Raw genomic sequence first — 13,657 nt, 5'->3', positions numbered from 1 at the left:
ATCTGCTACTTACTAGAAAAATAACATAATTAAAGGAGGAAAAAGCGTGGGAGAGCACGAGTGTGAACATGTGGACATGAGTCTGAGCTTGATACCAGAGTGTTTGTAGCTTGCCTGCCATTTTTCATACGACGTCTTAAATGGAATAATTATACTTAGTGAGCTAGGTACAATGAAAACATGATGCAAAACAACAAGCAAATAGCTTAAGTTAAAAACTGCTTTTGGTTGACCTCTTGTTTTACTGTCAGTATGGCAAGGTGTTAGAGGAGGCAGCTGTCAGTAACAAAATCTTTTCTGGTAAAATGGACAGGTTTTCCTCTGACTGCTGTGTATTCCAGTGCCACTAAAATTCCTTCTCACTCACTTTTGGCTAGAAGAATTTAATAGCTATTTAATTTCTTTTTCCTTGTAGATATTTTATAGTGCTGGAACCTCTGCAATTCACTCATTCCACATGTGAAGACACAACGTAATTGTCTGGTACACTTTTCCGTGGCTTGTTGCAGGTGTACAGCATTTCTCCAGTAATTTGTAAGTGAGGGCATATTTATTACAAAGCAAGATTAAGTTATTCAGGGAACTCCTGCAAAAACGTTAGTAGCTAGGTCAAAACCACTTGAAAAGATACATTAATATGAGTAGGTGCCTTTTCTGCAACCACAACTTCAAGAACAATTTGGACATAACTGGTGCCGTGTGGCAACGTTTACTACAGGCAGGAGGGAGTAGAGGCATCCTACTATTTCAGGGAACAACATCCTTGAAGATAAATGCAGCGGTTCTCTCCAAAGGGTCCCCTCCCCACCCCACTGAGTTGGTGGGTTAATTCCGGTCAAGCACCTTGCACTGACTCCCCACACTGTTGTTTTCGTGTAAATGTGCGGTCAGCTCTTTGCATCAACTGCGTTTCTGCAAAGTGCTGTGCTGGGAATGGCAGAAGTAAAAACCCAGCAAAACCTAAGAAGCAGCCAGGCTGTTGAAGAGTGGGGGTGTGGGGGGGGTTATGTTAAAATAATTTTCTATGCCTGCCATTCCTTCTTGCTTTAAGGGAAATATGTAGTACTAGCAGTAAAATGGGAAGAAGCAGCACCAACACATAGGTGCGTGCCAGCAACATGGGTAACTGCTGTCTATACATCAGATGCTTAAAATACCACAGGAGACAATGCAGAAAACAATGCAGAAGGCTCACCGCTAATCTGAACTGTGGCTTCTTCACAGTTCACTGGCACTGAAAGGAGCAGCACAAATGCTGAGGAAAACGTTGTCCACTAGACTCACAGCTTCTGTTTTACAGCCTGGGGTTTCTGGGTTGCAAAACAGGCACAAAAATCCTACCAGCAATTCAGATCATTTAGAAGCCATTACAACATCTGTACCAAAAATAATATGGGCTGGTCTGCTTGGAATTTAGTACAGTGAAACAGAGGTTTAATTCCAAAAGCACAGATTTTTAACAGTTGTTTCACAACTCTTTCATCAGGCAGGTCCACCCCACAAAGCAGGGCACAGAGCCCTGGGCAACCTCTGAACAGGCTGATGCATCTCCACGGCCCAACGGGGGAGACACACAAAGGTACTGGCTCACGTCCCAGCTGCAATATAGATGGCTTTATGTGAGGCTGCACCCTTTTTTGAAGCAAGGCCAGTTAGTAATTATATGGCATTCAGCTCTGGAAATAGGTAGCTCAGGGCTCTCTGCCTCAGTACTCCCCTGCTGGGTGTAGACAGGCCTTAAATCACAGCCCAGTGCTGAAGAGGCGCTGACTCCTGTGTAGGTTGATTTTTAAAGTTACCTTTGAAATCATGATGGGTGTGTGTGTGTAGAGCCTTCAGTTTATTTAGTTTTCCACTGAAATATATTGCTTGAGGTCCTGCAGCTCATCACGTCGTCCTTGTCCAACACATGAGTCATCAAGGCTTCCTGTTTAGGAAGCAGACAGAGCTCTTCTGATTCAAAGGTGTCCTGGTGTGGCAGGTAGGCACATAGGTAGGTTACCATCACAACAGTGACTCTACGAAGGAGTAAGGCCACCCAGGCAGGAGAGGAGGAACAAGGCACTTCTGCTGCCACTTCCCTCTTTTCACTGTTAGAGAAGGAGCCAGCTCCTTTCGTCACAAACCGCCCTCATATAAAACATGACCCAGTTGCAACTTTTGCTCTGGGTCTCCGCACTCTTTCCTTCCCTGTATTTGTTTCCCCATTTTTATTTTTATTTTATTTTTCCAATTTCCCCTCGCCAGCTGCACGCCCACCCCAAGAAGGAGGTCTGGCAGCTGGCTGAGAGCAGCGGTGCTCATCCCCAGCGCTGTGATAAGCTGTGCCGCAGGGCTGGGGAGGGTCCCGTCTCAGCCCCCAAAGTCTGGGCTGACAGCTCAGTTGTTGACATCTGTTCTTTTTCCAAAGTAAAGGTGGTGGGAGTGGACTTTGGTTGTCAAGTCCCCTGTTACCGCTTGCAGTTTTGCAGAGTATTCCCACACATATAAGATGAGGTATATGATTATTTTAAGTACATTCACACGTATAGTTCCTACATTGTCTTTTCTACTGTGAACTTTTGGTCTGAGTAAATAAGTAGTGTAAAATTGCACTCAGCTTTTTACCAGTGGAACTGAAATAAACACTTGTTGTATAATTTACCTAAAGATGCTATATTTTCCACCATTGTACTTTGCTTGCATTGGTAAAATGGTAAAATGATTTTGATTCTAGTGTCACAGTTACTGCTGACACAACACTGGCTTTGCTTTGCTGATTTTTATGATTACTCCCATCCCCGTTGTTTTGGGATTCTCTTCAGTCAACAGATTTTTGACATGGAATTTTTGGTTGTTTCCGGATAGTTTACTACCAAGGGTATTTCACTAGCTGCTTTTGAAATTCCCGTTTCTATTGTCAAAGCTGTTTGGAAGGGAGTTTTCTCCTTCCCAGCCAGGCTTCTCCCTTAGCTCAGCGATGCCAGGAACTCCTAATCCCGTGTCTCTGACATCACGGTCAGTTGCCACAGCAATGTCTGAGCGCCGTGCAGTCAACGGTCTGGGGTTTTTGCAGAAACTATATAGGAGAAAGGATGAAATCAGAGTTAGCACCAACATTCATATGATGTGCACATATACAAATGCATGCAAAGAAAGAACTGGGGAAGAATGCAAAAGCTGGAAACCCAGAAGTTATTTGGGGTTTGCGTTTAAGGCGTGGGCTTGAAGCAGAGGGAAATTCTTCTTGTGTGTTTCCCAAATTCCTAGCTCTTGGTCTTGTGCTGGACTTGGGTAGCATGACTTCATCCAGTCAGCATATTACCAGCGCCTTCTCTTCATGGATATTAAGTTGGTGGTTGGTTTGGTTTGAGGTTGTTGTTGTTTGTGACATTTCCATGCTTTTCCCAAATTTGGGTAGTTGAAAGAGGCAACAGAACAGGGCTCAGGTTTATCCACTCCTTTTCTTCCCCCCCCTAGGTGTTATGTGGCTTTAATTTTCTAGCAAACAGAAGAAATCCCTAGCCCCTGGAATGGTTCATTCAAATTATATTGCACTTTACCTTTCTTTCAGCAACACTGAGGTTCCCACTAAATTGAAAACATTCAATAATATACTCTGATTTTCTAGATAATTTCTTTCTTCCTGTACTTAGTTGTCCACCTCTGAAGATCTCTACCTGTCATCCAAGGAAAAATACTTGTGCCAAAACCTGAGCTGTTAGAATGGAATTTCCTTTGTTAAACTGCACTGACTTAACTGACTGTGCATTAATGAAACCTACTGCAATTTAGTCACATCTCATCCGTAGTTAATTTATAGAAAGAAAGAAAGAAAGAAAGAAAGAAAGAAAGAAAGAAAGAAAGAAAGAAAGAAAGAAAGAAAGAAAGAAAAGAAGTCTTTAGTCATATGTCATTTGGACGTACATTATGATGGTGGATCTAATTATATATTACAATTTCCTGGTTCGCAATACAAGCAAATGTGAAATCTTTGAAGAAATTTTGCATTACTGTCTCACTTGTGAAGAAGTCTTTGCCTGTGGGAAGCTGTGGTAAAGGGCAAGAATCCCCATTCTGCACTTTTAACTCTCTTATCATGACCAATGGGTTCTTATTTGGCACCGGACTGAAACTCCTGAAAATGAGGGGCTGGAGTTCATGGCCTGATGTAAGCCAGTTGCATAAAATAGGCCTGGACCTGGCAAAACTCATTTGTCCTTGAATGAGAAGCTAACCTGCAAAATCTGCTTTTATTTGGTAGGGCAGCCTACTCTGCCGTATGGATTAAATGCACAGCTTCCTTGATGACAACATTTTGTTTAAGCTGGTGAATAACTCTCTGTCTTGCCAATTTATGACACTATTTCCCTCTGGGCATCCCTTATGGCTTATCTGTTACTGCCAAGATATATGAATTGAATCATCTGGTAGTACTTGAGCTGCACATCTCAACCCAATAAATGGCCGATGGTCAAGCTGACTCAGCTGCTGCCGTATGTTATACCCCTAAGCTTGTTACATTTACTTAATTAATTCATTCCTGCTTTCAGACGTTGGAAACTGATAAGGGAAGGTTGCCCCTAGCTCAGGTCCTATTTCTTAACCTAAACATTTGATTAAATGTAATAATAAAATTACATTAGTCCTTTGAACTCATATCTACCCATGATTCAAAGGATTAGAAGAAGTTAATCCAATCTTTTAAGGAGTTTTTTGAAGTTTTGAGAGTATCTTTCTTCTCAAGGGCACACTTTGTTGTGTTAGCCCCCTTTCTTTGTCATTTTCTGAAAGTCACCTATAGCTTTGCAAGGCTTGAGGGAACTGCTGCAGCCACCTCATCTGCCTGCTGCCTGCCTCAGGCCCTCGAGCTGAACTTGCCCACGGGTTCCCACACTGGAGGGGCTCATTCTGCCTTTCTTCTCAGTGAGCCCTCCAACAAAGCCCCTGCAAAATAGATGTGCTGTGGAAGACAAATATAACATATGCTTCTTCCTCATGTCGTCTTTCACTTCAGCAGACTGACAACCATCAATAAGCCCTGTATCTCCTGTATATCCATGTTCACGGATGCCATGGAGGCTGTATTTTGTTGGCTAAGCACAAAAGGTTGAGTATCCCTAAATTCCTCAGATTCCTGATGAATTACCACAGACAATTAACAAAGGAGAGACCTTTCCCTCCTCCCACCAAAAGTCACTTCAAAACCTGCACCTGGTCGAAATCTTTTCTGCTTGAACTAATTGCTATTTGCAGTGGCATATGGAACAAGGCTCCTTTGCCTAACAGTGGTATTTCAAACTACAAAGACGTTTCATATTATTGTTTGTTCATTTTGGAGACTGCCTATCCTTTGCAATGGTTTTCCTTTGCAGGAACTGTGGTTCTGAAAGATCTCTCAAAAAAAAAAAGAGAACAAAAAGCAAGTGACTCTGAGAAAGCAAGGGAATTTTCATATTTAAAGCTTCCTGAGAGAAGGATCAGAGAGCTTCAGATTTTGTTCATCTTCTTGAATAATTCACATATACTTACAAAAATACCTGAAGGAGTTTCTAGTCTATGCGGGCACTGTGTAAAAGTGGAAGCTTTATTTATTTTTAAGTAGACTTGTCAAACTGAATTTCCTTTTGATACACAAGGTACGTGATGTGCTTAATATTTTACCAATACGCTTTTAGAAGATAGTTAATAGCTGTTAAGGCCACAAGGCGTCAATGCAATCAGCTGCTCAGAAGCCTGGTGTAGCATAAGCTGGGAGTCCAGAAAATTCTGCAAAAGAGGAAGTTACTCTTTTCAAATATGTCAGTACAGCGGCTTCTGAGGTTTAACTTTTAGGAAAGCATTCAGTCTTAACAGGAAGATGCCAGGTAATAATGAATTAATCATTATAATACCCTACAAAGTGCAATTTGTGGCTGTTGTAAAGTAGAAACTGTCATGCTCTCTTTACTCTAAGACTCACTTACTTTTTTAGAGAAGCAGATTTCTCTACTTTTTCATCAACAGCCTGGTGATACGGGGGCTTAGCCAGGCAGATCCAAGTTCCTCCAGAGGGTGTTTGGCCCTGCACCTCTCATCTCCCGGATAGAGGCTCTAATCTGCCTTTGAGCTGGAGCCATCACAACTTCTTTTGTGGATACCTGTCAGTGTGGAACATATAAATTCCACTTTGTGTGGAGTAATTCAGGTTTTAATAGAGTAGGGGCAATCTCTCCTACTCTCTCATGAGTTTTTGGTGTTTTTTCAGGCGTTGGCTTGGGTGTGGGAGTGGAAACCCCACCTCTCCCCATTCATTTGAGCTATAAAACCATGGGGATATGAAGCCTTTCTCTCCTCCTGTGCCCAGCCAGTGCTGAAATAGTTAAGTAAAATGAGACGGGTCCAAGAAGAGGGATCCAAGAAGAGGGGTTGGCAGAGCCTCACATAAAACGATTGCATGATGGGAGTGTTCACCCAGGGAGGTGGGTAACACGCACAAAAATGTCCCCAGGCAGATGCTGGAATTGTACCTGTTTCCTAGACGCACAGAGATTAATTATCTCTCGGGCTTGTGGCTAAAAATCAAGCAGGTCTTTCACCTATCTTTTGAAAGACATAAAACCAGCTTTCGTTTGTGAAATCAAAGAGTTATGAGTCTGGGTCCAGTGGAAGAATCAAGGTTATGAATGGCTACGAAAGATGGGCACTTCCCTGTGATTCATTTAGGAGTTGGGCAAACACAAGCAGTGGGGCTTGCTTGTCAGGTCTTCAGCCTCACAGGCAAGTGAGGCTAGCACCATATTACTGCAGTTTCTATAAATCCCACTACAGGAGTATAACTACAGGGGCATCTGTTGGAGTTAGTGATGATGGTTTCTTCAGTGCAAAGCTGTTTACTTTTTCTGTGTACATGTGTCTATCTACCCCAGTGAGAAAATGTCAATTTGTGAGAAGCAACCACGCTTACATTGATCAAATGAATTGCCAGTGAGGAACACACTTTTGGTGCCTGACTCTTCTTTGTGCCCTGGAGAGGGAACCCACGTATTGCCCTGACTGTGCACTGTTAGTTGTGCTAGTGGCACCATGCCCTGCTGAGTAACACTCTCTGCCATCGGCTCACCCAAGAGTGGCAGTGGGATGAAGGAACACAACAAACCCTGCCATAACCCTTTTTTCTGGGTTATGTGATCTAAAAAGTCTCTTTCATCTCAAATTTCTCTGAACAAACATGCACACAACCAAATCCTGCTCTTCATCCTGAGTGCGTGCCTCTCCTGTACGGAGCACTGGACACCCACCTCATGGCACCACACTCGATCATCTTCTCTTTACTGAGCTCTACATCTCTTATCTAGCTCAAGTAATTTTAGACTGGCCAACTCTCTAAGGCCTTTTTATACCCAGATAAGAAGGGAGAAAAGGGCAGAAAGTTTGTCCCTCCAGCTTTGCTCTGGATTCCCTCACAAGCAGGATATCTATCCCATCTCCACATATGAACAATCTGAGGTTAAAAGGCTGAAGCATCCCTTGCTGAGTGGCTAGTGTCAAGGCTGGCACTACATAGAATACACAGATTATCTTGGTGCTTCCTATCGATGAATATGCCTTTTTGATGCAAAACAGATTAGTCTGATTTCATTTCCCACCCTCAGTACAAAGGCTGTCCCACTAGGACAACAGCACTCCTGCACGGCATCTAAAATCCCTGCTGTAGTAATGACATGCAGCAGTGACTGGATTGAATTTGCTATTCCTATGATTCACCTGTAACAACGATCTTTGCCAGCACTTTCTTTTTTAGTAGATAGATAATTTGAAGCATTACCTAGTACATTTGACCTACAGAAAAAGAATACTTGTCATCATTAAGTTACTGTCAAAAGGAGAAGGTTGTTGGTATAAAGATTATAGACGTATCTTTGTGGATTAGGCCTCAATATAAAAAAGCTCACAGAATTCCTCATTTGTTCCATCCCCAGTCATGCAAGGCACTAAGCAAAACCGTATCTTGCGGAAATTGCTCTGCACATGCACAGAGGAAAGATAATTTAGAAAGCCTTGGCACACCGCTCGGTTCAATGTCATTGACTGAAAGGGAATGGAACAGATTTAGTGGGGCTAAAGAAGCAGCAGCAGTAGAGCTCTGGCAAGCTCACAGTCCACAAAGAGATGGGGAATTAACACGTTTTAGGAGTGGGTTTTTTGAAATAGACTTTTTAAATCCCATTTGGGTATTCCTCTTTGGGTGCTGTTTTTGTTCAATGCCCAGTGGATCAAAAGAAAGTTTACTACTACTTCACTGGGCCTTTAATGAGGCGTATAATGGTTGGGTATCTTTGATAGCTTCCTTCCCTGCCTACAAGCTATACTTATTAATGGCTATTTCTTTTGTTTTCTTTAGAGTCCATGGTTTGTAAATATAAATATGGTGACTGAAATAGGTTTGTATGTAATGGTGCGCCCAGAGGCCCAGAAGCTGACAAAAAAAAAAAAAAAGGGTGTCTCTGTGAATCTTACTACAAACCTGTTTTCTGTGTGATTTATGCATCATGGGGCGGCTGTGGAAAGCTGAGATCATGTTAGAAACTCTAGTTTGATAAAGTGTTTGTATGAAGAATAGTTCTTACAGTGTTTGTAGAAGATTGTCATGGCTTAAAAATGCTGTGGCAGCCCAAGAAGTGGCTTTGAGTGCAAACATGAGAATCTTGTGGTTATGACACCAATGGCTGCACATGGGGAGCAAGGCCAAAACAGCCTTTCAAAATAGCCATTTGAGTAGCAGCAGGTTAGAAATAAGATCAGATTAGAGACAAGGAGGAAATAAACATAGGACAAAGACAGAATGTAGGGGAATTCAGAGGAGGCACCCAGCAAAGGAGACTTTATTTTTTAATGGGATGTCACTTTTTGGTCTGGGGGTTATCTGATGTGCTAAGCGTTTTGCACTGTGGTTACAGGCGTATAACTTTCTGCAAACTAGGAAAATAATTGTTTTCATGTTTCTTTCTTAACCTTTTTCACTGAAAAAGTATTGTTTTCTGTTTTTAAAAAAATGTATGGCTGAGGACAGCGGTTTTATGTTGGAAGTTTAGTCTTGTGTCACCCAGTAGCTACATGCATCCTGTCTGTGGATCTTGGCTGTGTCAGACTGAAATAAGTAACAAAAAAAAAGTACACAGCAGATACTGTACAGGCAGACACCCAAAGCTCCTTGGTCTCTATAGCATCCACAGATGTGCAGTTCTTGTCTTTCTTTCCAGCTCAGCAGCATTTCAAAATCACATGTTTCTGTCTGGTCAGATCCCTTTGAGATACCAGTTTGGAATTCCTTTCAAATATCTCATTCAACATTAAGCTCCATACAAAGACAAAAGATGTTGCTTCTTGAAGGAAACAGGTTTTCCCCAGGGGATTATATGACTGCTGTTATTACCTTTCCTCCTACACCTCTTTCCCAACATCGTATTTCTTATAATGTTTCAAGGGGCCTGAAATGCTAGTTTCCACTTTGACATATTTGGAAAAAAAAAATTGATGCTATAAATCTTTGTTTATGAATAATGAGATCATGAGACCTAGAGGGGCATTCATATGAAAATGTCAGATAAAATCAAGGAGGTCTGGGGGATCTGATTTTGGAACACTTTTCTTCCTCTTTTTTACAAGGCTAAAACCTGCAGAAGTTAAAATTTGACACAAACTCTGAGGACTTAGTGTAAAGCATCAGTTGGTAGTAAAAAAACCCTTTGCTCTCACTGGCAAAGATCTGATATATATGTAAATTGGGTGAAATAAACTGACAATTGAAACCAAACATGTGTTGCACATAGTTTCAACTGGGTTTTTATGACTGAACTAGCATCATAGCTGAGTTCAGAAGCAAAAAAGTTTGCAAAACTGTTAATATCAGCCATCACAGATTCTTTTAAAAAGACATCGTGTCAGCCTCACAATCTTCTATAGCATCATTATGAGTGAATTGTTGATAGGGTTTGGAAAGAATTACCTGGCAAAGTTGTACTGCAAAATAATACCATTACACTCTCAAAGAAAAACAGAACTGTATGTTCCACTAGAAAGTTCTTGTTCTCTACTGCACACGCTTAGCAGGATCCTTTTTATTTTCACTGTCCTCATGGTGCCTACAAAGCACCAGACCTTTCCTCAGACGTACTCAAAGACCTCCTGCAGCCAGTTTCAGTGTCACCTGAACACAAAAATCTGTATTTCAACATATTTTTCAGCATGATGCTTTGCTTATGCCAGGTAAGAATTGCAAACCTGCTGGTGTATGCCTGGTGAGAGATGGAACGGTCTTTGCCACCAGAACAGGGCTGTGTTCTCAAAAGGAAAAGTCATTCTATTAAGCAGTTGGCTTTTCAGTGTCCTTTTAACAGATTTAATGGGAATTGAACACCACACCCTTTATGGTAAAAAGATAAATGGGCCAACAGCTCTTGGCTACTGTCATAGCTACAGTTCACGTGGGAGTGAGCGTACATGAGTAAAGAAGACATTTACAAATACCATTTGTAAAAGTGATTATATGGGAACAAGTTTTTTCTTCTTAGTCCTAGACTGGTCTGTGTTGCTTCCTTTCTCGCTTTTCTCTCAACAAGGAGTTTTATGGTACTCCAAACACAGATGACACGTGTGTGTGCGTGTCTATTTGGTTTCAGCGGTCGCATATAATTTTGTGTAAATTAGCGATACTTTGAATCAGATTTTGCAATCATAGAGTTAGGGGTTTTTACTCCAAAATTAGTTATTCCTGAAAAAGCTGTTGCTAACCAATAATCAGGCATTTCTCTTTTTCAAATGATAGAAGCTGGGAACTGCCGTAAATCAAAGGCAGCAGCTGTTATCTGAAAACGCCTCTACTCTGCAAAGCCTTGATACTTTATTGCAAATGTGGGCTCGTCACCATAGAGATAAGATGAATTCAAGGATTTAAGACTTGCCAGAAAATATTATGTACCATGTTTAAGATAAAGCTTTGCTTGCTTAAAACAGGAGTGGAAGCTGAAACTGTAAACCAGCATCTAACAAAGAATGACTGGCAAAAGCAAAGAAAGGATTCACATTCTTTAAATAAACGTTATCTGTTTTTAACTAAGAAGAGTGTAAGTACTAAAGCTATGTTTGTCCTCAGACCTCTTTAACAGCTATAATTACTGTGTATTTTAGTGACTGAGTCACATAAGTATTTGATTTTCTGGGCATTTCATTCTCCCTTTTTCTCCACCTTCAAAAATAAATGTTCTTTGTTTTATTTTAATTTATCCCTTGACATTTTAAAATCTATCTGGCCTTTTTTTCAGGACCAAAAGAAAACTTATCAGTTCTTTTTGGTGTTATAGAAGGTGTCCTTTGATACGTTTTTTTGGGTGCAACAGTCCCTCCGTTCCTAGAAATTATTTTACTGCACCCAGACTCAGGCTAAATATCCCCAAACACAAATATACTGCACGTCCTCTAAACAGGCACTTGAACAATCGGCTCTCTCCCATTACCCACGAAAGAACAGCTAGAGTTGTCGGATGTGCCCTGGGAACCGAGACACTGCTGTAACTGTGACTCACGTTATTGAAGCCTATTCATGGCTAAGGCATTTTTGAAAATGAGCTTTCTTTTGAAAATGATGCTTCCAAGGCATTTCAGTGCTCTGGAAGATGTTACGCCATATTGTCACGAGGCACACTGCCCCTCAAGATTGAGAAGAAGCTTTAATGTAAAGTTCTCAAGGAGGACCTGGGAGAGATGGAGACTGCGGCATCTGTCCACCACAAAGAACATCTGGTGCCCCAAAAAAGCCACTGTGTTCAGTGTGTCCTCATCTTCCTCATGGCAGTGGGGTTTGCTGCTGGGTGGGGGCCATGAGAAAAGGTGACCTGTCCTTGCAGGCGCTTGTGGTGCCCAGGCCAATTGCTGCTGAGGGATGCAGTCACCTCGGGGTTGCCTACACACAGAAGACTGCTAAGGCATCCTAGGGACAGTCCCTGCTGTCTCGGGCTCTGACACAGCATTTGGCCAGATAGGTGGGGATTGCCCATCATCTCTAGCACCAACTTCTTGGCCAGGAGTATGGAGGGGGGTCACAAAGTGAGTGGGCATGGGAGGGGGCAAGTGTGCCAAAAGCTTTGAGGCTTCTGGGATAGCAGAGCTTGCTTGCTTGGTATTACTATTACAAGCTAATATTATTAAAATTAATAACAACAATAACAACAGAATTATTATTTTTTTTATTTTTAGTAGTTACCCATGCAGTGCCACAGATACTATAATACACAACAGAAAATATGATGAAGTCTCCACATCAAAACTAGGGGCTGCCTTTTAATCACAGTAAAGCCATTTTAACAACCTTTGGCAAGCTCAGCAGCAATGCAAATATTCCAAGTGGTGCAATATGTGTTTAGGAGAAGGGAGAAAGGGCTTAAAATTCATTTAAATTGAAAAACAGCAGTCATGCATTTCTCTAAACGATTGTTTTCAGTACCATAAGCCACATCCTTTCAAATTTCCTCTGCTTGGCCACATCATTGGAATGAAGTGTCATAGCTGGTTAAGTCACTTTGACATCATCCTGATGATGTGTCAAGCACAGGAAATTTGAAAGGACAGGGCTCAGTAAGGTCTTACCCTAACTTGCCTTCTTTTGACAATTCCTCCCTCCTGCCCCACACCCTCCCTGCTCCTTTTTTCAGCTTCAGTGTTTCTGAGCTTGGTTAACCCTTAAAATCCCTATGATGAGGCTAATACTGCCGAAAGTGTGCAGATAGCACCCTGCGGGTCTCCCACCTTTCTTTCAAAGCCAGCATTTTCCAAGTGCCCGAATATTTATGGTGACGGGTCCTAAGTGGAATCAGTTATATTGAAATTGTCAGGGAAAAACTGTGCAAGTGAACCTCAGCTGGCAAGATGCACAGGGCTGCAGCTTCAGCTTGTAGGTCTGGAAGAGACCCTGCAGGCTGTGAGCCCCGTGCCCGGCTACATCAGGCAACTGCTGGAAGTAGAGTCCGTTGCATAAAATGAGTAATAATGAGCTAGTGAGGTTTATTCCTTTAAATACTGCTACCGGGAAACTGTTCCAAAGACTTACAGCTCTGAGTAGGAAGCAGTGTACACAGCTCTTGTGCCAGAGCTGCCCTTAAGCTTAAATAGCTCTGATTTCCTTTCTTCACCCCCAACGTACTTAGAGAAAACAATCCTACCTCTTCTCAAACTTCACCTTGCTGACCCAAACGAGCCCTGTTTTATTTTCTCAGGAAGTAGTCTCTCCACTCTTTAGAGAAGTCCCTCGCTGCATTATTTCCAGTTTCAGTGCTGCTTTCTTGATAATAGATCAGCAAGAAAGAAATCAGTGTTCCCTCGGTTGACTTCCCACAGCTTCTCATGCAGCACTACTATTTTCCTTTTGCTCTTGGAAGTACCTCCCCTATACACTCACCACAGTAGCTTCTGGGTTTGTCCATGGATGCATCCTGTTGATGGCCCAGACCCATCCTGTGGTCCACTCATATGCAGATGTTTCTTACCAGTAGAAATTCATGGTTTGGAGGCAGGTGGCCTACATTCAACGTGTATCCATGCGCTGAACACTAGTTAGCTAGCTCTGAAGGTTCCAACTAGCCCATAGCAGACAGATGGAGGCAGACCTGTGTCTTTGCGCCCTCCGTGCAAGGGCATTGCTCTC

This window comes from Vanellus vanellus (assembly GCF_965231255.1).
Source record: "Vanellus vanellus genome assembly, chromosome: 1".
In the NCBI taxonomy this organism is placed as follows: domain Eukaryota; kingdom Metazoa; phylum Chordata; class Aves; order Charadriiformes; family Charadriidae; genus Vanellus; species Vanellus vanellus.
The sequence above is the reverse complement of the archived record's forward strand: the minus strand, read 5'-3'. Positions refer to the sequence as shown.